Source organism: Prionailurus viverrinus, chromosome C1 (assembly GCF_022837055.1).
Source record: "Prionailurus viverrinus isolate Anna chromosome C1, UM_Priviv_1.0, whole genome shotgun sequence".
NCBI lineage: Eukaryota > Metazoa > Chordata > Mammalia > Carnivora > Felidae > Prionailurus > Prionailurus viverrinus.
The window spans coordinates 132241564-132269476 of NC_062568.1; positions in this window are offsets into that span (position 1 = coordinate 132241564).

The window sequence follows — 27913 nt, forward strand, 5'->3', positions numbered from 1 at the left end:
GATGGAAAGGAAAAGGTATAGAAAAGGAAACAATTGTTTCTTGTTCCTCCTTTAAGAGGGAGCCTGAAATTAAGTGGCTTGTTAAAAGGCTCATGTCAGAAAAATGCGCTGTCTTCATAAAAACAAAAATAAAAACACTGCAGATGAAGCCTATTAATATTTATTTATTTATGTATTTATGTATTTATTGTTGCAACCCCTTTCTAGAATAGAGTTTAGATCAAGAAAACAGCCAAAAAAAGGAATAGTAATGCACTGTTAGGTACTTACATTATAAAACGCTACCCCGTACATTGGGTCTGTTTGGCAGATACTTGCAGTCCTGTGTTTTTCATTGCAAGTGGCTTACATCAGTACTGACATCTTCCAGATGTTAGTAGCTTTGATTTTTTTCCCCCGTGTTGCAAACGAGTTGGCATGGAAACAACTCTTCGCTGGAAACATGACATATGATTCAAGGCAAAATGCATTTTAACACAGATGAATAGTTCAGGAATCTGCCTTTAACAAAAGTCATTTTGAGAGCTGTTTTGAATTTGTTGGTGTTTTGTGACAACTTTTTCAACTTAGATGGGAGAAATCAAAGCATTCTGTTATGCAATGTAGCTATTGTTAAAATGTGATTCGGCTCTCCTATTGAGTAAAAGCTTCAAGTTTAGAAATGGACTTTAGGTATAAGGAGTCAATACAAACAAAATTTTTTTTGCTCATTGGAAGGTGCCTATTTGTTTTGAAAATTGAGCCCTCTAAAACAAACCAAATGGGGATTGGGAGTCTGCTCTTGATACTAGGAGATAATGCGGAAATTATTTCAGAGTGTGGATTTCTTTCCCTTAAAAGGACTGTGGAGAGATGGAGAACGTAACAGATTCTTTTCACTTTGCCTTGCTAGCTAGCATTGTTCACCTACTTCTCAGTCTCTCTACCAGAAAGGCTGGGAGTACGGGATGTTCTTCTAGATGCCCCGATATAGTTCCTCTGCTTGCCTCAGATACTAGAGACAACAAGTTCTCACTCATTCCCCGTTCTCCTTTCCCAAGTGAGGGAAGCGCTGCACCTCTCAGCCTGCTTTCAGGAAAGTGGACTGTGTGACTCGTTCTGGGCAAGGGCTGCGAGAAGAAATGACAGCCACTTCCAGGTCCAGGCGTTTAGCTGCCTGTGCAAAACCCCTCAGCACCCTCTTTCTCTGTCTTGGCGACGAGAAGCCACTTGTTCCAGATGGTGCAGCTGCAAACCACAGAGCCTTCATTAGCCTGGGTGCCAAGGACCATGTTGTGCCGAGTCTCCTACGACTTCCCGCAAAGCACATGTAGCAGAGTGTGAGCAAGAAGCTCTTTCGTATTTGTTAAGAATTGATTTGTGTGTGTGTTTGAGATTTTGAAGTTGTTCATTACCTAAGAGTAACTCAGGGAATGTTTTGAGTTATGACATTCCGGATTACAGATTCCCCAGGGACAGGAGCACAAATGCACCTCTGCATCCTCAGACTCTTGGTCAGGGCTTGGTGCATAGCTGACTGGTGTTATGACTAAAATATACATCAATGGTTATGTTTATTTTTTTTCCTGTTGCAATACAATTTGAGTCACTTTGCGGAGTGTTCTCTAAATGCAAAGCACAGCTTTCTAAACTAACAAGATGCCCAAGACACTGCTTCTTCTCCCAAAACTTACCATTTAATGGCAGTTATATATACATTTTAAATAAGGGCATCTAGGAAGTATGTTGCCTCTTTCACAACTTGGCAAATTTCTACAACACATACCTGGTCTCATTTGCAAAGTCGGTTTGCACTAAACAATTATAATAATGTAGTTACCATTATGTATGATATATTAGAATTTAACACTCTGTAAAACATGCCCACTGTCTCGATAAGGCATATTACATATGAACATGTGGTTCATATAGCATATATACTCTCTGATCCTTAAAACAGCCATGTGAGCAGGAAGGCATAAGGTAGTTACCACACCAATAGGTAGAGTCAGAATACATGGGTTAGAGTGTGTGTTGTAGCATTTCCCAGTCTTATCACCTTGGACAAATCATTTAACCTCTTTGAACTCAGGTTTATCATTTAGAGTTAGTAATACAGGTGTCCTGGAGATTAAATGAGTTTATATATGGTGAAGGGTTTAGAAGAGCATTTCATGCATAGTAAGTGCTCAATAAATTTTGCTTACTACTCATATTTCACAAATGAAGAGACAAAGGTCAGAAAAATTAACTAGCTTCCCAAAGATCACATAGGTTGGACTGACACCAAAATCCTTTCTTGCCCTTGTCACTACAATGCCTCGCTCTCTAACTAGATAGAGGCAGGCTGGCTCAATGAATTAAAACCACATGTGGTTTTATCTAAATTCTAGCCTGTTTGGGTGAAAACTGATGGTGTACACTTTACCCTTTGCTCTATTTTCTCATATGCAGAAATAAAATGACCCAAATGTTCATTAGACTGTGATCAGCATTTAAAATTTTTTCTACAATCTGGGATCAGTAAGTGGAGAGGAAGTTTCCGCAATGGAAAGACTTTGGTATCTGATGCTGAACTTCAGTTTCCTCCTCTCTAAAATGGAAGTAATACCCTGGGCAGCATGGTTATAAGGGTTAGGAGTAATGCAGGGAAATCCCCAGCATGTGCTTGCACATAGTAGGTGCTTCATAAATAACAGCAGCAGCAGCATCATAACTGTCATCATTTGCCCAGAAGTCTAGAGATGTCCTCTGTAAGTTCATTCATAGGGAAAAGAGGAACTTTCCATGTGCCTTACGGCCATAGCTCAGTGAGCTACTGCTTAGCCTGTTTATTTATGAAAGTTCCTTATTCCAGTTAGTGGCTGCATTGCGGCCTTAGGGCAACCACAGTGCAGCTTCTCAGTGTTAATTCCAGAGCGATGCCACAAACTGATGGAGCAGGAGGCTCAGGCCACCAGCCGCACAGAGTGACTTCCTCGGCCATCCAACAGTGAGCTCAGCGCCAAGAAGACTTCACACAAGGAGAGATAACACGATGGGGCTGGTCTTTCTGCTCTGTGCTTGAGAGATGTGTTGTTTCTCCACCACAGAAGGGGAAACTGTGGGGAGTGATTGGAGTCCACACTGCTAAGGCGAAGCGGAGAATGATTTCTTATTAGTAGTCCTTGTCGCATTAATAATAACAATAGCCATGAAGTAACAAAACAGTCTCTGTCTTTGAAATATAGGAGAGAAGTAATTGGCCCAGAAAGACATTATCAGTTGGAATGTTCCATATTTGCTTGATTTACCATCTTCAAGCAGTTCAAACAGCTTTGCCCAATAAACTTAAATGCCTAAAATGTCCTGCTCGTGCACTGAAGCATCTTTTATATACTTGCTTCCATAGTTTGGAACACCCTTGTTGCAGAAATAAGAAATCAGAAGAGACCCAATTTATTTTACTGATATTTGAAGGTAATTTTTCCCTTAATGAATGCATCTGTTTGGATGATAAATTGTCCATTAGACAATGCTCAAGTGTTTTTATGCTCTCTGTTTTGATTATGGAGCTTTTAATGTAGTGTTGCATCCACTCTTTGAATTTTCTTTGCAATTCAGTCATCCACCAAAGAGAATAGGCTGGAGAAAATGCCACACTGACTTTCCTTCCTCCAGTATTTTAATTTATTAAATAAATGACCTAATAGATTGCATCGAGACATATTTCTGTACTTTGTGCTGACTTTATTGAGAGTTAATCAGTTTCATTATGCTAATTAGATGTCGGCATTAATGTCCTGTGCATGCATAGAGATAATGGCTCCAATACACAGCACACAGCACAGATCACGTCCAAGACTCGACTCTGTCTCTTGTGCTGAACACGATCCCGGGAATTTCTCTATTTGTTCCACTCTTCAAAGGGCTGGTGTGCTGTTTTCTTCCTTTCAGACTCATGAGGGAGGATGTTCAATGTGGTGTGAGCAGAAGACACACACAATGTGGGGAATTAGTTACACAGTTGCTGTTTCTGTCATATTGTTAATGGGAATTACACCCTGTAGCAATAGTTCACAGTGGGCACTGGGAGGATGTGAAAATGCATGAGAGAGTTCAAATAATGAATAGTATGGCATTTTAGTTTGGTTGGATTTTAAACTACCTTTGGAAATGAACACATCTTTATCTTACATAAACACTCTATATATTTAGGCTTCCTGTCAAAATTGGTATGTGTTTCACTTCAACGTGGGCTCGGTTTCCAGGGCTAAGAAACCAGAATTGATAGTGATGCCGAGTTCCATTGGAACTTCTTGCAGGAAACTAAGTAACGATATTAAGTTGCCTTGACAAGTAACTTTGCATTTCCTAAATGTTTATTCCAGGGTATCACTTTGCACTCTGACCTACTAGAGAAGTAATCTTCGTGACACTAACTTGCATAAACAAAGGCCAAGCAAACAAAAATCCACAAAGAACGTTCCCTTACATTCTGTGCACATCATTGTAATTCAATATGCTTCTCAAAAAGAAATAGGTAAAAAGCATGTGCATATATTACAACTTTTCTTTTTTTTTCTTTTTTTATTAAAAATTTTTTTCTTAATGTTTTTATTTATTTTTGAGACAGAGAGAGACAGAGCATGAGCAGGGAAGGGGCAGAGAGAGAGAGACACACACACAGAATCGGAAGCAGGCTCCAGGCTCTGAGCCATCAGCACAGAGCCCGATGTGGGGCTCAAACTCACAGACTGTGAGATCATGACCTGAGCCGAAGTCAGACGCTCAACAGACTGAGCCACCCAGGTGCCCTAGCTTTTCATTTTTTAAGTCATTAACTTATACACTGTATAAAGCTGCAGGACTCTCTCTTCCCCTGACCCTCAAGAAACCTACTTCCCACTAAACTCTAAAATTAAGAAAAAAAATTAAACGGAGCTTTTCAAGCAGAGGTAGGGGTGGCTGGCTGGAAAATGCCTTAGCCCCCTCCCAAGGCTATCGGGAGGAAGCCCTGGGGCACGTTGGCAGGATCTTTGGGCTCCCAGGAGCATCGTTTTAAAACCACAGTTTAAAACAATCGTATGTTGAAACAACATTTTAACAGTTCTTCCTCACTAAAAGAGAGAACAACGAGTAAAACTGACCTTTTGGATATATACCAATATTAATAATTAATTCAGCACTTCCTTTACAGCCCAAAACACTCATTTCCCAATCAAGGAGTTGCTGATCTACAAGGTGACAGTAAAGAACACCCTTTCCTCAGTGGGTTGAAAAGTCCCCAGTGTTGAATGTAAAGATACTTGGTCTATGCCATCCCTACCGTCGCCCACGTGTACTAGTTGGCAGGGTAGCGCTAATGGCACTCACTTAGTCCTGAAAGGGCAGATACCCCATCTTGATCTTCCTTGCAGCCTGGTACCAGCACAACACCTTGTTACAGGAGCACATTACCTTTCTGAGGTCTGATCTCTGGCTTACACATTTTCCCAGTCATATTCCTGGAGTCTTTCCATTGGGTTATGAATATTCCTCATTTTCTATTTTCTTTTAAGGTGATTCCTGATTGGTACTTTGGAACGGATAGCTCCCCCCACCCATTTAATGTTGAAACATGTTGAAATTCCAGGAGTGGGATTTAATGGGATCAGTTGCAAATAAGATGTCCTCATTTTTATTTTTATGGTTCATAAAAAATAATTTATTCAGTCAGGGTGAACTCCTGCTGATTCATTATAGTTGCAGCAGGTGTCTTCAGAATGGCTCCTGAAAGGAAGTTCAAAATGAAAAATCTGCAAAATAAGTAATATTTTCCTCCTGTGAGCAAGGCACAGTGAAGTCTTAGTCAAGGCCTCTGTCCTCGGGAGTTTATAATCTCTTTAGGCAGATAAAACAGGTACATAAGTTATGACTAACAGTACAGGTAACATGTAAGATACCAAATTAATGATATCAAAAGTAAGTTAGAGGAATTCAGGGATGCCTGGCTGTCTCAATTGGTAGAGCCTGTGATTCTTGCTCTCAGGGCGGTAAGCTCGAGTTCCACGATACGCGTGGAGCCTGATTAAAGAAAACAAGAGGAATTCAAATGTAATGATGAAATGACCATTTCATTTGGTCCCTTATGCCTCATGTTCATGTTCATAATCATGTAGATCCTGAGGAACTTACATACCTGCGCCAAAGATGCTAAGCAAAGAGAAACTGGATTGTCTCTCTCCTCTGGAATAGAGACCTCAGGAAGAAAATGCTTCTTTATTTTCCCACTGCTAAACTCCTGGCAACTTGTGCCTGGTACACAGTGTATGCTCCTTAAATATTGTTCAGTGCAAGAATAAATGAATGAACCGCTATGGCGCCCAAATATGTATCTGTTCTTACAAACCTTAAGTGGGAATTAGTAAATTTTAAATGATATCTTCTTTGGTAGACAGCCAGAAAGTGTTTAGGCAGTGTTCCATAGTGATTAGCACCTATAATCCAGGTATAAAGATGGAAGTGTATTTGAGTTAAATGGTGGGAGGAGTTTATTCTGGAATATTAGTCATTACAAGTATTTTGAACTATATTCAGAATTTATGCTTTTGGAATGCAGATTTTGATGCAGTCTGGTTTTAAAGTAGAGAAAAGGTTATGGTGGCTCATAAAAACCTCCTCCCTCTTAATTTAGTTTTTACAAAAGTTTCAACTTGCAGAAACACAGGACAAAAGTTATTCTCATTAGTGTTTGTCCTTAACTCAAGAGTGAATATGTTTTACTTAGGTGGAGGTCCCAATGAGGAATAAAGAGTGGACAGAAAGGTGAGGAAAAAGAAAGGGTGAGAGCTTGTATAGGGGTTTGAGGTGGGCACCTGGCTAAGTTTCACAATTTGCTGTTATCCATGGCAAATCTACAATTCTGTACATTGTGTTAATAATTACTGTTTTCAGTCTTACAGTTTATCAACTGCCATTATGCAGAGCTTTTACCATTTCAAAAGTAGATTCAAACCACAATAGTTAGTCTTCGAGGCATATGATTAAATAGATGCGTTGGTATATATAAACATATATAATTAGTATGTATATACATCATATATGTATTCAAGCATTTCTTCTGTTTCAATAACTAGATCATTTATGCCTTGGGGTCAGTAAATTTTTGATTTATTTATTCAACAAATATTTACAGACTGTCTACCATGGGACAAGTAGGTATTAGGGCTAAATGATGAATAAGTCAAATGTGGTCCCCATCCCCATGGTGCTTTCAGCCTGGAGGAAAGTCTTGTAAATAAACTCTTACAAAAAGCAGCTCACCATGTAAAGTGGTATACTATGGGGAGTACAGGTTACTTTAGGTTACGTTGGAGGAGCATCTAATTTGTACTTAGATTTGGGAAAGCTACCAAGAGAAAAGTAGTGTATACAAACTGAGGCTGGAGAGATGAGAAGGAGTTGGCCAGGCTAACAGGACCTTTATGAATCCTTATAGCTCCTAGCATGGCATCGTACACAAACGGGATGCCAAATGATTTTATTTTATTATTTTATTTTATTTTATTTTATTTTATTTTATTTTATTTTATTTTATTTTTTGAGAGCTTGCCATGGATCCAGCTTTGCACTAGCATTGGAAAAGCTTTAAGGAAGTGTAGGACTTCATCTCTGTAATCAAGGTTTCTACAAATTAGATGAGAAAAAAGTGAATGCGTTGCTCTTTAATTGTTTTACATATAAGAGGTTGCAATTCACAACAGCATGCACAGTACAGTCAATGTGTATTGCGGAACATTAGGAAAATGAGAGATTGAAATACAGGCAAGGTGCAAAGTGGATATGGGGGATAACACAGAAGAAAAGAGACTTGAGATATACTATAGAAGAGAGAATTGATGGACTAGAACTTGGCACTGAGCATGAATATGGCCATGGAGAGGAACAGTTGGGGAGGGGATGTCAGGTTTAATTTAGCAGAAGGTACTTGTTGAGCTGAGATTTTGACTGAATTTTAGGATGGCAAAAAAGTGTTAATGAGTTGCCAACAAAGCAGATAATCTCTCCTCCTCAACTTAAAGCCCTATCTCTACTGTTTTCCTCTTGATGGGCATTTTGACTGACATTTTACACAATGACAAACCTTCAGGGGGGCTCTGACACAAAAGTAAACTGTTAATTGTCTACTGATAGAAAAAAAAAAAAGACTTCAGAAGGTAAGGCCTGGCCTCCTTGCCGCCAAGGGGTAGGGCGAGAGGGAAGCTTTGCCTTGTTCAAGTTACTCCAACATTCTGTCCAACTTCCCACACTCTCTGCTTCTACCACATCTCTAATCCTTCAAGTCTTCCATGGCAGGGTCCAATCACAGAGCAATGTCCTAACTAATGATCCTATCTCCCTCCCACTGTTACTAGAAAAAAATCTATAAATCTTTGAAGGAATGAAGACGAGGCCAGAGGAAGAAGCCCAAAGATGCTAGTTAATAAGTATTGAGAATCCGGAGCAAGTGACAGGGGACAGGATTTATAATAACTCACTATTTATGATAAATTTAGAGACTTTATATTTTACGATAGAAAAGATATTCACTGAATTTGTTTTTTTTTATTTTTTTTAACGTTTATTTATTTTTTGAGACAGAGAGAGACAGCAAATGAACGGGGGAGGGGCAGAGAGAGAGGGAGACACAGAAACGGAAACAGGCTCCAGGCTCCGAGCCATCAGCCCAGAGCCCGACGCGGGGCTCGAACTCACGGAGCGCGAGATCGTGACCTGAGCTGAAGTCGGACGCTTAACCGACTGAGCCACCCAGGCACCCCAGATATTCACTGAATTTGAATGACTTCAGTTGTCTAAGGAAAACAGGTTCCATTCATGTGCTGTTCTCTTCCTTGAACCTGCAGTGGGGTCTTAGCATATGCAGTTCTCTCTGCCTGGAACGTTTCCCCAGTCACCCACCCCTATCTTTTGCCTGGACTTCTCCTATTCAAGCTTCACATGTCAAGTCAACTTAAATACAACTTCCTCAGACAGACCTTCCATGAGTCCTTTGCATGCCTTTCATTATTCTCTTTCACAACACTCTGTGCAACTTACCTTTCAGAGCACTTGTCAAAATGTATATTTTGCCTTCAGTGCTGCACTATGGACCCCATGGAAACAGGGAGCATTTTTGTTGTGTCCACAACTGTATCTTGGAGCCAGCACCACACCAGGCACAGAAGATGCCCCAACTGAATGTTATTGAGAGCATATATACGTTCAGGTGCTGCATGTAAGGGTGAGGGTTTGCAGAGAAAAGTGATGAGGGCATTGCCATAGCTTGTGGGCCAGCTGGTCAATGGCCAATGATCAAAAGAAGTTTTTCCAGTTGTCAGAAATGTGGATTCGTATTGAGCCACATTCTGATTTCCGAGATCAAGGTTCAGGAAAGCTAGCCGGGTGATACTTCAGGGTTATTGACTTGCTGACATGAATCCCAAGATAGGATTCACGTTTTCTAGATTGGAATAGTTTTAACGTTCCTAAAAGTTCCTGTCCTTTTCTCCAGTAAGACTGCAACCTATGGCAAGGTGGAAAATATTCTGAATTAAGCATTCCGATGAGAAAATTCCAAAATTACCAGTCAATTTGGTGATGAATGAAAGGGGATTTTCATTACCAATAATGAGTCTTTGCTTTTGTATTCTCTTCTGACAGAAAAGGAAAAGCGATCCTGACTGGAGTTTCGCCATAGACAAAGTCAAGATCTCAGAGCTATTAGCTTGCTTGTGTGGAGCCATAATATTTGTGTTCAGAGGATTCCTCCTCACACTGTTGTCATAACTTCTCATTTTCAACAGACATTACACACCACTCATCACTCACTCTCCATGTCAGTACCTTATCAGCATCCTGAGCTGTGGCTGCCTCTAGTGGATGAAGAGTTTCCCAGCTTACCTAAAAGAACATCAATCATTCTTCATTCTTAGTGTTCAAACTTGCTCATCAGTTAGTAACAACACTTCTTGCAGCCTTGAAAATTATTTCTGAATAAACACAGGGCCGAGAACAGCTGAAATGATTGACAGCTCATAACTCCTCCAGTGCTTTATGTTTCAAAACCAGTGTGTATGCAGATGTCTCCTCATTACCAACGTTTGGATGTCACTTAATGTAGCTGCAGCTGAGAGGGGAACTGCATGGGTGAGATTGTCAAGCATCTTCATGGGAGTTTTGTGCCTATAGCAGACATTCTAGAGAGCTCTGAACCAGGGTTGAGGTTTGAATAGAAGAGCTATCACTTGCAGATCAGGTAGCTCACAAAATCGTGACATGGGGAAATTTGTTTCCAGTAATTCTTTCCCTTTCCCTGTGTTTTGTTTCCAGATCCCCACAACCCAAGCAAGACCCCCAGTGAGATATGTAGAAGCCTTTTGAAAAAAGCAGATGTCCTTCTCAAATTAAGGATTAATCACCACCCCCTGACCCCCCCCCCCAACTCTCGCCCCACACTCCACCTCCAAGTTTGGGACTTCTCACTACTTGAGCAGAGATTGAGATGGGAATGGGTGGGGATGAACATAGGTGGTTAGGAGGAGAGAGGGTGATGGATTCATTAAATAGCAAATTCCTGATAGTGGGTAAAATCTGATCATGAATTTTTCTTTCCAAGAACCTGATGACTTAATCTGATGACACCACCTTTCCTGGAGGGAGTATTAAGAATCTACTGCTGGTTTGAGGGACATGTTTTTAGGACAGGATGGGGTTTTGAGGTGCCTTCAGTCTTTTGATGTGGGTGTCTGTTGTTTTTGTCTATGAATGCCAACCACTATATTTACAAAATTTGGAAAGACTGTGATGGCTGCCTTCTGTTTTTAACTGGTCCTGTATTGGATTTCATCAGATTCTGCCACTGCCTAAGGAGTATATTCAGTATTCACTTGGGCAGTGGCAACAAGCCTATTGGCATGGAAGAATGACCATAGAACTCAACAATGCATAACTAATAGTCAAGCTCGTGGCTCAAGTTCTGGGAAATTTCATCCATTATCAGTTATCCTCAACACGAGGAGAACAGCCTAAGGCCTCACAACCATTTATATGGTATAATTTTCAGGGCAGTGAAATCAGTAAGGCTACCAGATTCACACAACAGGCTCTACTAGATTTTTAACTCATTGAGAACAAGGACTATGTCTTGTTTACCACTCTCTTGCAAGAGAATAGCACAGTACTGGGCCTAGAGTAAGAAAATGATAAATGGTGGTTGAATGAACAACACTCTCTTTGATTCTCTTCTTCAAACCCTTCTCCTTAATCACATTTGCAACTCTGCTCTACCCCTACTTCCAATGAATGCACTTACACTGGCAGCAGAAGTTGAGCAGCACAGAGTTTTAGATATTAATTTGAATAAAATCCAAAAATTTTCTTTACTGACAGCACAGTGATTTGAGTAAATGCCTTCTATGTCTATTTGGGATAAGAGCAAGGATAATGACAAAATAGGAACAACAAGAAATAGAGAACACAGTGCTCATGGAAAATACCAGGGCCATCATTCATAGTGCCTTGCACTCTGAGTAATGGGGAGAACCCAGAAGGTCAAAATGCTACGGGTTTTTAAATTTTAGTTTTTGTATCTGAATAAGATGGCTCTATAGCTCTACTACCCAAAAAAGGTGATTTGTTCATTAGTTCATTCATTCATTTCAAAATATTAAAATTTTTCTAAATGTTGGGCACTGTCTTAGACATTAATGACACCAAATGAATAAAACATGATTCTGGTCTGAGTAGCTCATAATCTAGGGAGTCATATAGGCAGTGCATTAACAACAACAATAAAATGGTTCAAGGAGAAAAAAAGAAGGAATCATGAAGTACAATCTTCAATACCTTTTTTTTTTAACCCCCCAGGTTCATGGGGCAAATACTAGACCAAGACCAAGCCTTCTTACTCGATTAGACCATCAGTCTGGGGAGTGTGGCTGTGGAATGTTCTTGTAGTTGTGTGGTCAAGAACATGAGTCTCTGAAGACCATATGTGAGCTGAGAACATACACCCATTCTATTAATGAGTAGATAACAATTGGAGCAACCTGCTTTTCCAAAACTTAGTTAAGACATCCTAAATCTTAATTTGGGTCAGTTTTGATATGTTCACGAGATTAGATAGATCAGAGAATAGAAGGCTCAGCAATAGATTGAAGGGACAAATAACAGAAGACTATATACACTAGAGACAAATAAACAAAAAGAATATACAGAGTGAAATGAAAGGAAACAAGTTTCTAGAAAATAAGTGAGCCTTACCACTAACACTTGAAATATCTGACAGGCCCATATCAACAAGCTCGGCTGTATTTTCTCTTGGCTGTTCATGGTCTATTTTTCTCTCTAGACATCTTTCTTTAAAAAGAAAATCCAGATTTCCAGGGTTGGGCAGAGTGTGGGGAAGAAACGACAGGAGGCAAGCACTGTCAAGGAAAGACGTTCTCTCTGGAAGGAAGCGAGGGGCCAGAAGGCAAGGCTGGCTCCCTGGGCAGGTTTCTTTGCTGCCACTCCATGTGTCTTTTCCCTCCCACTCCTGTGGGCACTTACTTTCTTGGCACAGAGAGAATTGAGGAAAGTCACGACAAAAATCCTGTCATGTGCTGGAAAAGGAGAAAAAGTTTTAGATCTTTGCCTTTTTCACAAATGAAGAGTTTCATGGAAGTTGATGTGCAATTTTAGATGGGAACTTTGCCTTTGTTAAAGTTACTCTAACATTGTCTCCTGTTCCCACACTTCCTGCTTCTACCTAACCTTCACAAACAAACACAACAAACATTCCTCCCAACACACACACACACACACACACACACACACACACACACGTGAAATGCAACTTAGCTGGCAGCCAGCATCATCTGTCCCAGGGCTATCTCTAAGGACAGTAGATTTATCTTGGACTGACTTCAGACATTTCCCCTCTGATCTTCTACTGGCGACATTTTTCTCCAGTTTCCTCGCTGCCTCCCTTGGCGCTCATTAATTAACTGCTCCTCACTCTGTGACTAAACGTGAGCCCTGTGTTTGGCTGTAGAGAGGATTGTGACATTTTGCAAACGCACACACACATGAGTGGGGAGAATATTTTGGGTAACACACAGGCAATGGAGGTCAACTAGGAAAACCCAGTTTTAAAGACCTGTTGAAGAAAGTAACCGAAAGAGAAAAGATGGGAAAATAGGCTGCTTATTTGGTGACATTTACTTATTCCCAACATGATATTTTAAAAGGCAAATACAGAAACTGGAACTTGCCATTTAATTGAGGTTCAGGTATTTCAAAGCTTGCTTATCTCTCCAGCCCGTCTGGTGTTTCCATGGTGTTCCTTTTCCGCTTCTATTAGTCTGGAACGTGGGTAGCAAGTTGATGAACATTTTTAATGAGTAAATCCTTTTCTACACCAAATTTTATAGATAATTAAATCTGATTTATAGGGCAGGTTTCAGCGACAGTCAAAGAGAGAGGAGAGGAAGGCCCAATTATTGGAGCTCTGAGTGAGACTCTAAGTGGGCTCCGCTTTGTTTGTGTAACCTTCCCAGCAGGGACTCTGCAGGGCCTGCAGTGAGGCTTCTGATACACAATAGGACTCAGTGATGGCTTTGCCATGGGTTTTTTAGGTTTGTTTGTTTTTGGTTTCTAGGCAAAGAAGTTCTTTTGTCCAAGAGACGGATCCTCATCTTTATTTGCTGCCCTCCCATTTTTTACTCCAGGTTATGCTGAAACCTCTCATAAAAAGCCTCAGTGTGCACCACGGAAGACTTTTTTCCTTCCATCGTGTGTTTGTTAAGCGTCGTCTATGTAGCAAACACCATCCCAGATGCTGGAGATGCAGCAGTCAACAACGCAGGCAGTTCAGATTCTTTGCTTGTGACGTAAAATAGACTCAGTGGAAGAAAATGTAGACAAAAGACAGTGTAATCCTTTTAAGGAAATTGAGACCATGGATGGTAAGTGGATTGGTCTGCATCGCACAGCTTGTCTGTCATTGCTGGGGCTGGGTATGGACTTCAGGTCTCCCGACTTCCAGTCCAGACTTTTCTTTTTTAAAAAAAAAATTTTTTTTAATGTTTATTTATTATTGAGAGACAGAGAGAGAGAGAGAGACAGAACATGAGCATGGGAGGGGCAGAGACAGGAGGAGACGCAGAATCTGAAGCAGGCTCCAGGCTCCGAGCTGTCAGCACAGAGCCCGACGCGGGGCTCGAACCCACAATCTGCAAGATCATGACCTGAGCTGAAGTTGGATGCTTACCCAGCTGAGCCACCCAGGCACCCCCAGACTAGAATTTTCTTAATGCACTGTGCTCTTCTGCCATTTGTGGAATACATTAAAAGCAACAAAACCAGCAATAGCTTCGGTTTGAAGTGTCTAGCACAGTGCTATGTAGCTGTATTTATTGACCTTGAAACACCATATTGGTTTCTAACAGCTCCTCTATTCTTTTTCTATTTGTATTCATTAATAAATTGAAATTTTCATGTTAATTTGGGTTGCAGGTCCTGAAATATTTGGTATTGCCAAAGCCGAAACACATGTAAGATTTTATCAACCACAGTTCCCTATCTTGGCTCCCCTCTGAAATAATGTGTTCAAATGGGTTTTTGAAAGCCAAGATCAGTCCCATCATCATCAAGAGATTCCTGAGTGACACCTGTGAGTTACCGTATATACAAATTTGAAAGATAATGAGTCTTCTGAAATGACTTCCTGTCACACTGCCAAACTCCGCCCTGTTGCTTAACTCAGAGTAAGACATCAGAAGCATATATGTCTATGGGGAGCCTGCTTGCATCAATCTTTGAATTAGCTTGCATCTTTCCTCTGAGTGTTTTTTCTGATTATAATAGTAATATAAAGTTGCATCCGATTTGCACGTAACAGAAAATCCATCATGCAGAAAACAAAAGTCCTTTGCCCAGAGAGAACCATTAGCAATCATATGGTATACTGTCTGAACTTTCTTACACGTACACCAACGTGAGAACACACATCTACTGCTGTGCTGCAATGCCTTAGTCACTGGATGACATATTTTCCTTGTCTTTTCATGTCCGTATATATAAATCCATATCTATTTTTTGAACAGCTATATAGTATTTGTTATAAGGTTAAACAATAACTTATTTAACCAATCAATACTTAATATTTAAGTTATCAACAGTTACTCCTTATAAAAGTGAGTGCTACAAAATTCATTCTTGTATATAGTTATGTGTTAACTATATTTATTAACCCAGAATTCCATGTTTTGTCTTCAGACCTAAAAGTCAGAGTGTATGATCTGATACATGTGCACATATATGTTAATATAATCAATACATTATGTATAATAAAATTAAGAATTATAATTTATATGTATTGGTATATGTATTATATATGTATGATGTATGTATTTCTTCCCATAGTCAAGAAACTGTCCCACCTGACTTTGAAGGCAGTTTGCAAACCCACAGAAGTCCTCAAATTACCTAGTCATCTCTTTCAAAAAATTATAAAATTGTAAAATAAACAAAACCACATTTTTTAATCACTTGGCTAGGACTATGTTATTTAAAGCTGGGTAAGTGAGTGGTAGCTATTAGCGAAACGGATTTAAAATGTAGTGAAGATGAAAAAAAATTCTTTATGAATCAAGCTGCTATTACTCTAAGTCAATTAAATGAATCTCCCTGAAGGAAAAACCTAAGGATTCGAATTCCTTTATTAGAAGGATGTTATTAAAATGTCTCTGTGGTTTATTGATTTCTTTAGTTCTGCTCCTTGAAGAATATGGGAATCACTAACAGAACTGAGACCAATACTAAATGCTTGGAAATGCTGGTCAAAATTGTATTTAGAGACAATAAAAGTAACGTGTCAATATGTAGGAGCTGGTTAGAGACTTTTCTTTCAGACCAGCTATTCCCACTACTCCCAACTGTCTTATTAATTTTTAAATTTCTTGTGGAAGAAAGCCTGGGATTAAAACTTACTGGACTGCTCCTTAGCTCCTTCTTACTGCTGGTATCCTGTCACTGTTATGCAGTCTTTTGCTTGGATTTTGGCTTTCTCTTCATTGTCATTGCTTGGCTGGAAACAAGGAGATTTCCAGTTTGTACATGCTCTTGGTTACAGGCAAGTCTGAACGTCAGTACAGCCTCCTCTGTGCCCCACTCTGAACTCTCTCTTAACTCCACTGTGTTGAACAAAGAAGCTAAAATGGTTTGCAAGGAATCTTGAAGGTAGTTGACCTCAAACTCTTATTTAAGAGATGAGGAAACTAAGCCCAGAGAGATTTAGTGACGTGTTTAGAATCCTGCCATAAATAATAACTAGGACCAGAATCCACATCCAGTGGATCGCCTGGCTAGTTTTATATAATGTCACTGCACCTGTCAACCTCTCAGCGTTTCATGCCCTTCTCAAAGGCTGGGTTGGCCACTGTACTTATGTCAACTTGTGTTCCTCCCAGAATTGGCCCCAAAGTCTGGCCTTCATGCCAAGAACTTTTGCTGCCTGTATTACTTGACCAAGAATTAGTGATTACTCCTTACTATGGGATGAAGTGGATTTAAGCAATAGGCTTTTTTGTTTTTAATTTTTAAAATGTTTATTTGTTTCTGAAAGAGAGAGCACAAGCGTGGAGGGGCAGAGAGAGAGGGGGACAGAGGATCTGAAGCAGGCTCCACTCCGACAACAGTGAGCCCGATGTGGGGCTCAAACTCGCAAACTGTGAGATCATGACCTGAGCTGAAGTTGGGCACTCAACTGACTGAGCCACCCACATGCCTCTTAAGTGATAGGTTCTTAAAGCAACTTTTTCAATGTCAGTGTTGGTCCTGTGAGTAAAATTCTTCTGACCCTCTAGCTGATGACTTCTGTCTCTTTGAGGCTCTCATGCTTTTGTGAGGAGATAAACCCTAGGCATTGTTTTCTATTTTAATATCTATGTGAATGGTCAGCACCCTGAATTCAGCTATTCAAGAAACCTTGTATATATTTATAGGAATTGGTCCAAAATTAACATCTCTAATGAACAGAATTATACAGTTTGTCTTTATGCTAAATCTGTGGATGTTCAATACCATGGGGGTGTAAATAGCATGGCTTTTATGGTCAGAGGGATAATGGTTTGAAATTAGTTCTCACCACTTGCTAATTGCATGACTTTGGACAACCTAACATCAGTGAAGCTCAGTTTACTCGTTAGTAAAATGGGGATAACGATACCTGCTCTGAAATGTTGGTGTGGGAATTAAATGAGACCATGTGCTAACTCGGTGCCCAGTATGGGGCCTGGCACACTCTAAGTCCCCAATAAAGGCTCCTTTGCTTTCTTTCTCTCTTTCCCCCTTCATTTCTACTACTGAAAAGCCCCTGTCCAAGAAAAGGAATGGGAGAGACTTGTAAAAGTCTGAAGACATCAATTTTAGTTTTTCTTCTTTTTTTAAATCAAGAGTTTTTTTGCTGAAGGTGCTGCATTATAAATGGACTTCTCAAAAGCCGCTTGTATCAGTAGTCCGATCATTTATTCCTTGATGAGAAATATTTTGGTCTATTAGCAAGAAGAAAGATTAACTGCACATTAATCAAAAACTTCAAGATGAGTACAAGTGTGCATATATCACAGAAACTGCCAGAGAGGTACCACCACCACAGACTGGGAAGCGTGTGTTTGTGCCCCAACTTTGGCCTCAGCCTGCTGAAGCAGAGCCTGACTATTCGGTTTACTGGGCAACTTTAGGATGTTCTTAAAATTCCATATGTGCTATTTTTTAAAGAGAGGTTTATTTGATTTTATTTTACTCCCCCCTCCTTCTCTGAAGCAATTAATTTCTTGCTGGTACTGTGCCTGGAAACAGTAGGAGAAAATGAGTTGCTAGAAGTGTATTTCTAAATTAGCAATCATCTCAGTGACGTGTGCACTTAGTCAATGTGTTTATTTCTTGGTTATTGTCTGTTTTCTAAAAATACCTAGAGAAAGCTATGAGTATCTTGGTAATTCCCTAGAAGCTGAGACAGAGAAGGATGAAGGCTGCCTGAGTTTGCCATTTGGGGGTTCTTACTGTTGTTTCTGGGCTAAGGCAAGAGATAGATCTTCTCAAAATAAAATGACTCTGCCTCCAAATGGAAATCCTCCTCTGGCAAACATAATCATCTACCCAAAAACTTTAGTTAAAAAGTCTAGTTAGATTTAGGGTGTCACTACTCCCCAACATTCTATCTTTGAAAGCTTTGAAGTGAAGCTCCATTAAAAGCTCAGTAGTCACAAAAATAAAGGGGACTTCACAGGGTGAAAATTCTCTGTCGGGATGGAGAGTTGTTATTTAGCTATTTGCTAGTATGCCATTATACCAGAATATAACGGGACGGAGTTATCCAGGAAACAGTGATGTAGGGCTAGAGATTGTGTGTGTGTGTGTGTGTGTGTGTGTGTGTGTGCGCGCGCGCGCGCGCGCGCGCGCCCATGCACGCACGTGCACGCACACACACATTTAATCAGGTCCACAAAGCTTTCAACTATCCATTTTCTTCCTTATTTTTGCCTTTTCTTTAAGGCTCACTGCTACATCAAGTGTGTATGGAGACTCACTAGTGTATCAGAAAATGGAGAAGTGTAAGTTGTGAGTCTCTAAGGATAGTTGTACTGGGTTTATAACCCATTTGGAAATGTAACCACAATTTCATCTCATCCCAGAGACCCCCACGGAGCAGTAACAGGGGAGAATAGGATGATTCACCTAATTTCTTTGATGTAAATTTAAAATTTCTCCTGACAGTTTATGCTGGAAACTGGGGCTTGAATGCATCATCCTGAAGAATTTTTACACTTGCCCAGAAATGTGGGCTAGAGAGAGCAGATGCTCGGAAATGCCGTTGACATTTCCAAGTTTTTATAGCCCTGGTACATAGCCCACTAACTCCAGCATGCTTCACACATGGAGAAGGACCATTTGTCATTTTGATGCCAAGATGATACTCACAACTCTAAATGAAATGGATTACTTCTTTCCACCTCCTGCTTGGACAGTCAAAGTAGAGCCATTTCTGGCATTTATTGGTCACCCTGTACATGCCCGAATGGCAGAGTGGTATCAGTATTTGCTCTGTGGCAGGGGAAATGAGGGTCTCCGAAACTGCTCATGACAGCAAAAAGTACAAGTTTCTGCCACGCTCAATTAGGGTATGATTTATTTGGCAACAGTGACTTCATTGAGAAATGTACAAATAATAGTTACTAAAGGTGCTTTAATTCTGAAACAATTAGCATTCAGATAGATGCAACACACCTATACATACCATTCTTTGTATTTAAACAAAAGTATTTACCTGGGCAACTCAGCATCTTGCCAGCTCTGAAAGTCTGGACAGTTTCCCAGACAGTAGATATTTTGCATTTCAAGTTATAGACATTATGTCAGGAAATCTCTATGGCAGTTCTCCCAGCATTCAGAGAACTATTCCTTTATGCAATACTCAACACTTGATCATCACCAAACATACACTGAGGTCAAGATTACTCATAATTTGGCTCCTGGATAAACGAGAGTGGCCAGGGACTTGGTTAGAATCAAGCTTCTACTTGTCTGGAAACCTTAACATAAGGGCAAAAATTAATCAGTTCTCCAAATATTTATGTAATGCCCGCTCTGACCAAAAGGTATTCTGGAAGTCATGTTGCCTTCTCTGGCCTGCACATCTAAAGCGTTCTGTAATCTTAACATGTAATCTGTCAAATGCATGTGAGATGATACTAACAGGGAAAGTTTTGTTTGTTTCTAGTGTATATAATGGACATCATTACCCTATGCCTTGGACTTACAGATTTGTAGAGCAGGTGTCTCTGGGACCTGCCCAGGGGCAGGCAGGCAGGTCTCCATTGGGAGGCTAGAATCTGTGCCAGACAAATTCCTATAAGGGATAAGGACTTTTTGTCAACCCAGGAGACCCAGAAGCTGTCCATGCTGCTATTTCCCCCTTCATAACCCTTTAACCACCTGTGATTCACCCAGTAACTATCTGATAGGCTCATTTGCCTTGAACTGGAGAGCTAGACTGCTTGATTCCCACCGGAAGTTTGATTCCATTTCCAACCTTCAGGTCAATCTTGGTCCCACACAGGTGGAAATGAGTGGAAGGCAATTGCTCAATGGCTCAGTCTCCAGTCTTGTTGACTTTCTACCCTACCTCTCACCTCCCTTGTGAGTAAAACTGTATCTCGAATCTCACTTCCAGTAACTGAGGTAAACCCTTGGTGCTTCTGTGTTTACTGTCAGCCTCTGCCCAGTATCCTATTCCCCTCCACTGCTATGCTCCTGTCCTGCCACCTGAGTCATTTTATGGACCTAAACTTTACTGCTTACGGTTGGCGCCTTTTACCTGTTGCCAGATTTCCCTGATATCGACTCTGTCTGCTGCCAGCCCAGCTCCTGATGCTGCATTTGCCTTCTCTGCCAGCACACCTGTTGCTCACTGCTGACTCTCCCCTGATGCACATTTGCCATCTGCCTGGACTTTCTCCTGCCGATTTTTTGCTGCTGGGAATGTGTCCTGCCCTCTGTGTCTGTAACTGTGGTTGAAACATAATTTTCTAACAACAAATAGGCAAAACTTTCAAAAACCAAGCTATGAGTTTAGTTTCCTATCCCCTACCACGCCCTGTGCATGAAATATATTGCTTATCACACATTGTATCATTGAGAATATTTGTATAAAAAGTTCTAGCTTGTGAGATAATTGTCCTGTAGGAACAAATGAAAAAATAGAGTAGGAGAGCACCCAAATCCAAAACGTGAGTGTGATTAAAAGTTCTGGAAAGGTGAAGTACATGTTATGTACAATATAAATGATTTTAATATTTCTTTTTTTTATTTTAATATTTCTAAGGATGTTTGCTGATGGACCTTATCAGAGCCAGATGGTGGCTGTCTCTCAACATGCCAAGGGATATTTATTAAGTGACAGGACACCTTGAAAGAAAGATGCATACATTCCTGCTGGGGGACAGGAGAAAGGGATGGAATGCCCTGGCCAGGGGCTTGCAGAAGCAGTTAGAAAGGAAAGAGCGCTTTTAGTGAACCTACGTGTTTACGGAGAGAAGGGAGAAGGAGGCTTAGAGGAACAGGGAGGAGCTGAGCCCGGGTTAAGGGCCTGAGGAAACAGCAATTGGAAAAGGATTAGGGGGAAGTGTAGGAGAGACCAAATAGAAAAGAAACAAGATTAGATGGGGACAGTGAGGGAAGGAGAGTGGGGTGCAGGAAGAAGAGAGAGACAACAGAAACCAGGAAAAGCTAATTATATCAGAATTCAGTTTTAGGGAGAGTGAATAACAGGTAGTCCTCAGAGTTGAGGAAAATGTTTAATGGGCTGAACCAGCAGGGTCTCCAGTTAAGTTTGGGAAGCAGACCATCACTAACTATCACGGGCTTTCTCAAAGCCAAAAGGGTTTGGGCCCAAACAGAAAAATATATCTTTATTCATAGACCTAAGGATTTGAGGAGAGATCTTGACTAATGCCTGGCAGAGATCCCAGGGAAGTCTTAGGAAAAAACCAACACCAGGTCTTAGGAGGGGTTGATGGGTGAGAAAGAGAGAAGGAATCTGAGCACACAGCAGGAACAAACCATTGGAATCAAGCTCATGCTGGAGCAACCAAGAAATGGAAGCCCATGTTTGTAGCTGGCTCTTACTCTTTACTGCTTTGTGCCTCAAGTGTCCTTCATACAGTAGGAAACTTGCATCAATTGTATGTAAATTACAATAGATGGCAGTAGAGCTGAGCAGAGGGGTTAAGTCACTAAGCTTTGGTTTGAATCCTAGGCTCTATTTTTTATGAGCTATGTAACCTCGGACAGGTTATTTAATCTCTACATACCTTAGTTTCTTCATCTGTGAAATAGCAACGGTAATGGAATCTACTTCTCTGAGCTTCTGTGCAGATTAAATGAGATAAGGTTCCTAATACTATTAAAGGTTTCTATTAACATGAGAAAGACAGCCTGTCAAGAAAGGAAAGTAGGGTATGTTTCCCTGCCTTTATTCTCCTCTGGATGTGTCAGCAGATAACTGAAGAGAGACCAACAGCAACTAATGGGGAATGTAACTAGAGGAGCATTTTGTTTGCATTCAACCCTTGGCTTGGGAGTGGAGGGTACGCGGCAGCCTGTTTCATGGCAGATGCAAGGGAATTATTTCCCTCCCAAGAGGCAGGTAACAGTCCAGCTAAGCCTTTGAACTTGTATTATTTGATTTTTTTGGAGACCCAAACAGCAGAATTAGTCAAGATCTTCACATATTATTTTGCCACTTATTTAACCTGTATGGTTGAATACAGCAAATTCTGAAAGACTTTAAACTACACGTCGCATTTAATAACACATCCAGCAAATATATTCCACTTGAAAATAAACCAGAATGTTCATGTGTTGAATTCTGTAAAGGTGATTTCATGTCAATGATAAGTAAGAAAATAGATGGTGCTGAAAGAATTGGGAGGCTGTAATACACTTGAGGTGCTAAGGTGATTGACCAGCAGGAGCTTTGCCATTTGAGATATTCAGCCTTCGATATATATTTAAAAAAAAAATTTAATGTTTATTTATTTTTGAGACAGAGAAAGACAGAGCATGAATGGGGGAGGGTCAGAGAGAGAGGGAGACACAGAATCCGAAGCAGGCTCCAGGCTCCAAGCTGTCAGCACAGAGCCGGACGTGGGGCTTGAACTCACAGACGGCGAGATCATGACCTGAGCTGAAGTCAGCGCTCAACCAACTGAGCCACCCAGGCGCCCCAGCCTTTGATATATTTTAGAGTTATGGATCTATTTATAAGATTGTCATATATCATTTAGCTTGTTCCCTTCACAATTCTAAAGCCTTTTATAGGAGATGAGGCCAAAGAATTGTTGGACACCACCAATTCAGCATTTTGACCAAGTGCTAAACTTGTCCAAAATGGTTAGGTCGGCTTCGATCGAACAAAAAAAATTACCTCCTACTATGGATCAGGCACGGTTGGGAAGGGGTGTTAATCTTTTAATTAATTTATTTATATTTTTTAATATTAATTTTTGAGAGAGAGAGAGAGACAAAGTGTGAGTGGGGAGGGGCAGAGAGAGAAACAGAGACACAGAATCCAAAGCAGGCTCCAGGCTCTAATCTGTCAGCACAGAGCCCGATGTGGGGCTCGAACCCATGAGCAGTGAGATCATGACCTGAGCCAAAGTCGGACATTCAACCAACTGAGCCACCCAGGCGCCCCTAAGTCTTGACTATGTTACCAGTTTCTTTGCCTAAGCTAGTCAAAAGCTTTTATGCTCTATTCAAAGAATCTACCTGTAATTGTCTCAAGAAACTCCTTTTGGATTATAGACTTAAACCATCAAAATATTTCTTTAGAGCAAAAAATTCTTTAAAGTGAATGTTTTTAGGTTAGAATCCATGGAGGATGCCTCAGGGAGTCTGTTGACCAATTCCTGTGATCAGGCTGTTCTACTGGTATAAATGTCATGGTTACAGATTCTTGTGGTAGAGCCTAGTTCCTTATTAAGAGGCTTCTAATGTCCCTTTCAGAGTTGATGGAAGATTTCTCTCTAAAGAAGCTATGCAGCATATTCAGCTTGTAGCTTCTAGGGATACCATCTGTATAACGATTACAATCTTGAGAAGTGCATTATGGCCTCCACCCACTGGCAAAAAGCCTCATTGTTGGTATTTTTACTGACTGACACAGCAGAGCTGGTATTGACTCCCATCTGGCACTCTGGTCATTTTCTAATTCTGTGCAAAAGCCTGCAGTTTTCTCAAATATCTTCCCATGAACCTCTGAACCTTCTCATGAATTCCCAGGCTTGTTTGTCATGACTGCAAGGTAAATGCTTCAACGCCAGATGATGTGACTTGCCATGACCTTTCATGAGATTTCTTTTGAACTTTTCTGGATACCCTTTTAAGATGGGGCAGCCCTTCACATTCTGAACATGGTTGATGTGTATGAATGTCAGTGTAGATTTCAATGGCATGCATTCAGTTAATGGTAGAATTCATAGATGGTTGTCAAGAATGTCTAGACTTTCGCAATATGGACACTACATACTTGCTTTGCTGTTACTCTCAGGCTCCATGACAACTTGAGTACATGCAAGGAATTTATTCTCTAATTGCCCTCACCATTCTGCCTGAGAAGTATATTGAAATCACCAAAAAATAAAATATAATTTAAAAAAAAAGGGAAGGCCTGCACCAATGTGGGAAACCAGGGAGAATTATCATTTCCCTGCCAGGTACTTTGACTGAACTAATATAGTATAGATGGAATGAAGTCAAAAGAAGTCATTGCAGGTTGTTGTACAACTCTCTTCTCTGGCATAGCAGTAAAGCGTTCTAGAAAGCTGGGAAATACCTGGTAGAACCCAATTAATGCTTTTAAATGTAGTGGACCGTGGAACAAATGGGAACATTTTTTTTAGAATTTCTCTCTCTTTGAAGGATAACGTGTAGGTGTGTCTGAAATGGGAGGTCGTGGAGGTTTTGCAACTAGGCACACTACAGACTGAATTTTAGCTGAATTCCTTGTGGCTACTTTCCCCAGTCTAAGGGCAGCCCCAGAAAGGGGGCCTAGACAGCCACGCAAGGTAAATAGTATGGAGAATGTGACAATAGGACGCTGAGTATAGCCAAGTGTGGCAGCTCCCCTAAACAACTGCTTAGAGACTGACATGGACTTCCCAGGGCTTGGGCACTTTCCCGTCACTCAGGTGGCTATGTCTCAATATATCCTGCTTCTGCCGTCCTCCAGCATGAGGTCTGGAGAAAGATTTATCACCACGAAGATAAAACGGAGATTGAGAGATAATCCATTCTTCTGCTCCTAGGCAAATAATGAGGTCGGGAGAGCCGAATTTTCATTCAAAGATAAATAATAAGGGGCAACGACAACAAAAAAGTTTTTTCAACCTAAAATTACGAGGAAAATATAGTGCTTAAAAGCTAAGGGAGATTTTTTAAACCAAATTTTTGAAATAAAGCGCTAGTAGATTTATAACGTTTATTTTGTGCACCATGTAGCAGTTTAGAATGTGCGGACTTTAAGCAAAGAAGAGATGAAAAATGAAATGAGAGACGAGAGAAGAGAGGAATTGTCTTTTGTGCATAAATAACAAGATGAGGAAGTAATATAACAGTACTGTAATAGAAGAATCAAAATGTGCCCTAGAAGTAAGCAGAATAAACACTGAGAAAATCAGGTCAGGTAGTGAACTGAGGGGAGTTTACAAAACTTAGAAGGGCTGGCAAAAAATCATGGATGTGTAGAACTCAGTGAGGAAATCCAACCCGTAGATATCTTATGTTCTTGAAGAAAAGAGAAAGAAAAGAAAACAAAGCAACAATCAATGTTTAAAATGGAAATAACTTTTTGAGATTTCGGAACAGAACAACATCTCGACACCTTATTGGGAAATTTATGAATTTCAAAGATTCAAAAATGATTTCCATCATCATCCTGTCAGACACTTAGCAGTAAAAGTCAAGCAGGTCTCTGATTTTCTTTGGTCATTTCATTGACTAAACAATGCTGCTGCTGCTGATGAATGACAATGAAAATAATAACAAACACTTCCTGAGCATTTTGATGCATCAGGTACTATGCAATATACCTTTACATAGGTAAATGAAACCTCCCAACAAATTTTTATATAAGTGCTTATATTCTCCTCATTTCATAAAATAATATTTTCAACATAGCTAAATAAAATTGAAAAATAACAAGAAAATACAAAGGAAAGAGCAATGAATCATAAAGCATACAAAAAAATATGACAGACATAATTAAGACTAGCCATGTTGGGGTGCCTAGGTGACTCAGTAGGTTGAGCATTCAACTCTTGATTTTGGCTCAGGTCATGATCTCACATTTGTGAGTTGGAGCTTCACTTTGGACTCCAGCCTCAGTTCTGTGCAATCTGCCTGGGATTCTCTCTCCCTCCCTTGCCATCTGCCCCTCCTCTGCTGGCACTCACGTGTGCATGCGCTCTCTCTCAAAATTAATTAATTAATTAATTAAAAAAATACTAGCCATACTAATTAAGACAATAAAAACAATTAAGTGAAATTCCCCTATCTTAAAAAAAAGGCTCACATTGAGTGAACAAATGAAATAAAACCAAAAGCAAACCCAATTCTATGCTCTCTACAAGAACAACCTTCCCCTTCGCCTCAAGTAACTCTGAAAGTTTAAAAATAACAAGATAAGCAAGAACATTTCAAGCAAATGAAAATAAACATAAAGAAAGACAAATGCTATTTTCAAGGTAGATTTTAATGCAAAAGAATTTTAAATGTACGTTTAATAAAGACATCAATTTCATACTGAAACAGGTAGCAATGCCCTAAAGCTGGTCAGTATACCATCATTGTGGGAGACAGAAATATCTCTCTATATTTCAAAGATTAATGGCTGAAGCACAAATGAGGATGTAAAAGATTTAAATGGTTTTGAAACAGATGATTTAACAGATCTAACTAATACTGTTTCCTAAATCACAGATAATATATTTTGTTCAGGGAGGCAATTAATATTTTTAAAAATTTCGAAGTATATTAGACCAAAGAACCCCTTAAATAAATGCCAAGTCACAACAAGTGTGCAGGACTCATCATTTCTGACCACAGTGTAAGAAGTTAATTATAAGCATATAAAAGAACTCCCTTTTTCTTGCTGTTTGGGAATTAAACTGCTACCACAATTTCCCTTAATAATTGTTGGATTAAAACAGGAATCAAAACTGTGGCTTTAATAGTTAGAAAATAGGGATACTGAGAACAACATGTATCACAATATCAGGGATCCAGTCAAAGTCATAATCATAGACAAAATCAATATGCCTTATTGATTTACTTAGGAAACTCATTAGAACAGCAATCAGATTAAGAAATAAAATGAGAAACGCTGTACAGTAAAACCTTGGTTTGCAAGCATCATTCATTCCAGAAACATGTTTATACTCCAAAGTACTCTGTATATCAAAGTGAATTTCAAGAACCATTGGCTTAGCTGTGATCATGTGACATTTGGCACCAGATCCTACTCATATTGCAAGACATCACTTGTTTATCAAGTTAAAATTTATTAGGAATGTTTGCTCATCTTGAAGAACACTCAGAATAAGTTACTCGCAATCCAAGGTTCTACTGTACTTTGATCCATAAACGATAAAAAACATTTGGTAATATTCAAAGTCTAGTTATACAATCTGTTGGCTAATGAATACTCCTTTATGATGGTAGGGCATGGCTATCATACTTAATGGACTATTCATAAATCACTCCTATTAAATAAGGAATAAGACAAGGATGTCACTTATTGTTATCATTTAACATTCTTCAGGAAATTCTAGCCAATGCAACATGTTAAGAAAATAATTCAGATAATAATTATAAAAGAACCTGTTTGCATATGATATGAATTATGTGGAAACTCCAATAAAGTCAACAGAAAAACTGATAAAATATAGCTCAATGAAAATGTCAAATGTAGATGAAATATACAATTAATGTTCCTATATATTATTAATAATCAGAATGAAAATTAAATGAAGCACCAGTCACTTTAGAAACAAAATCTATATGTAAGTAATAACAAGAAAGGAACTCAGTAAAGTTATTTTAAAATTTATATGGAAGAATCAATGCCTAGAGTGAACTAAATCTATTTTGAAAAAAGAAAACTCAAAGAAGATTTGTCTTATTAGATGTTGTCATATATTATATTATAAAGCTATAGTTATCTATATTACTATCTATATATATATATATAGATATATCTATATATCTATATATCTATATATAGATATATCTATATATATCTATTGCAAAGGAAAATAGATCATAGTACAGTCTAGAGATCTTGGGAGACTCAAGTTTATGTGGAAAATTAATATACAATACAGGGAGCCCA